This window comes from Poecilia reticulata, chromosome 8 (genome assembly GCF_904066995.2).
Source record: "Poecilia reticulata chromosome 8, P_reticulata-male-v2, whole genome shotgun sequence".
NCBI classification, from domain to species: Eukaryota; Metazoa; Chordata; class Actinopteri; order Cyprinodontiformes; family Poeciliidae; genus Poecilia; species Poecilia reticulata.
The window spans coordinates 23,551,640-23,554,506 of NC_088837.1; positions in this window are offsets into that span (position 1 = coordinate 23,551,640).

The following is a 2,867-nucleotide window of genomic DNA, read 5'->3' on the forward strand; positions in this document are numbered from 1 at the left end:
TCTGGTGTTTCTCTCTTCTTCTTCTTCTTCTTCTTCTTCTAACTGTTGCCGCGCTCCTCCAGGCAGAGTATCAAATGTAAAGCTGGGGGGATATCAGGTTTTTTTACCCTCTGTAATTGACTGGAGTATTAGGATTAACATGCTCCACCTGCAGAAAAGCTCTCAGACTCTCCGCTGTGCATTAAGTCCTGTAATTATTCAGCGACTTTGTCATGAATTCTTCATCGAGGCCCGAAACTCGGCGCCGGCGCTCGCTCCTGCCACTGCACTGCAAAAACACAAAGTCTCACCAAGTGGGTTTTACTCCAGTTTCCAGAGCAAATGTCTTGCTTCACTGGACTAAAATAACTTCAGTAAGACATAGGAGCTTGTTTTACGTCAATAAAATTAGCAGATTATTTCACTTATAACATGGGGAATAATGTCTTATTATAAATGGAATAATCTGCCAGTGGAATTTGTTCATTTTTATATAATTATTTTAGAAACAAGCTCCTATATTTTGTTGAAATGTTTCTTATAAGTTAGTTTTCTTATTTCATATTATTTTCTATTCATTTATGACCTCGTCGTGTTTGAACACTGTAAAAACACAAAATATTAGCAAGTATTTTTAGTCTAGTTTCTAGTTAAATATTTTAGTGCACTTAAAATAAGACGGAGGAGCTTGTTTTAAGTCAATGTTTCCTTAAATAATGGTGATTATTTCACTTATAAAATGGGGAATAATATCTTATAATTGAAATAATCTGCCAGTGAAATTTGTTCATTTTTATATAACTTTAGAAACAAACTCCTATATCTCATTGAAATGTTTCTTGTAAGTTAGTTTTAATAATTTAATATTATTGACATCGTATTTGAACACTGCAAAAACACAAAATCTTACCAAGTATTTTTGGTGTACTTTCTAGTATAAATATCTTGGTGCACTTAAAATAAAACATGTTACTTTCAGCAAGTTATAGGAGCTTGTTTTTTTTATCGATGTTTGCGTTTTGATGTTAATCCCACAAGGTTTTCTAAAATGTGTGTTTAAAATACCATAACCAAATCTAATCATTTTTTCCCTTTCGATAATCTTTGTATCAAAATAAAACTAACAGGTGGGAAACCCAAACAGAAGTTAAGTATCACAGCAGCTGCTACAGTTTAAAAAAAAATTAGGATGAAGCACAAAATAATTTGGATTTGTTTTTTGTCCTTCACTAGATTTATCTTTTTTTTGCATTATCCAGGATATAAATCTTTCAGAAATATTATTAAAGATTTAAATTTTTTGAAACCAAAGATCCACCTTACCTGTGTAATTATTGATGCAGCCACCACATTTTTTGGCACTACCAGAGCTCCATACAAATTCTGCTTCATCTTCTACCCAAGAACCTGATGTTTCCATGGATACCAAATACATCTATGTTTAACAGAATGGAGGCGCAGTAATGAGAGCAGGGAAAGTTAAAATCTTAAATCAATCTGGTGAAAAGTTTCTTTCATTCAGCTTTTTGTTTAAAACTAAAACTACTGGTGTGCTGTGGTGGCGCGGGGGTTGGGCACAGCCCGTCGCAGGTTCGATTCCCGGCCTGGCGACCGCATGTCTTTCCCCATCTCTCACTGCCAACTTTCCTGTCAATTAACTATCGAATGGGGGCCACTAGAGCCAATAAAACCTTTAAAAAAAGCTAATAAAATTCCTTAATATTGATTCTTTTCTTTTTTTATCTACTAGTTCCACTTGCAGGTTGTTTCACTTATACGGTAACGATTTTCTTCCCGTTTTATAAGTGAAATAATCTGAAAGTAAAATTAGAAATTTGTATCAATATTCAAGAATTACTGACTTAATCCAGCTCCTATTTCTGAGTAGTTACTTATGCAAAATTACTGAGTGGAATTTTGTGTATTTGCAGTGAAAATACTGGCACTGACAGATTATTGTACCATTATCCCATGTTATAAATAAAATAATCTGCCAGTGGAACTATCCATCCATTTTCTTGCACCCTTGTCCCTCAGTGGGGTCAGGAGGGTTGCTGGTTCCTCTCCAGGTAACGTTCTGGGCAAGAGGCGGGTTCACCCTGGACAGGTCGCCAGTTTGTTGCAGGGCAACACAGAGACACACAACCATGCACACACACACACAGTAGGGACAATTTGGACAGACCAATTAACCTGACTGGAAACCGGAGTACCCGGAGAAAACCCACCACGCACAGGGAGAACATGCAAACTCCATGCAGAAAGACCGGGGCTGGGAATCAAACCCAGAACCTTCTTGCTGCAAGGTAACAGCTCTACCAACTGCGCCACTGTGCAGCCCCCAGCACTTTTTAAATCAATATTAAGAAATTATTATTAATAATCTTGCTGAAAAGCTACTTGTGAGCAGTGGTTGTCCTAATGTATTTTTACAAGTATTTACGGTTTCAGTTTTTGGACACCCTCCATTTTCTGCTGCCCTGGTCAACTGCCCATATCAAAAACCCCCCACTGCTAATTAGTTACTTTCGTCTTATTTCAAGTGTACTAGCAGATATACATCAAAAACTAGACCAGAGACCTTTTGTAAGATTGTGTTTCTAGAGAGTGCGCTCTCTAACTTCTGCTCTCTCTCCCGTTTTTGTTTTCTTTTAATCACTTTTATTATTCGTCGTGTCGCTGCTGCTGCTGCTGCTGGAGCGAAAAGGCAATTTGCAAGTCGGATATTTCATCAGACAGCAGAGAGGGGCGATCACAATGAGCGGGGAAATGACGGAGAAGGAGGAGTAGGAGAGGATTAAACAAATGAAAAGAGGATGACGAGGGAGAGGAGGCGGCAGAGGAGGAGGAGGAAGAACGCATGGGGAAACCTGGAGCGGCAGAGGAGA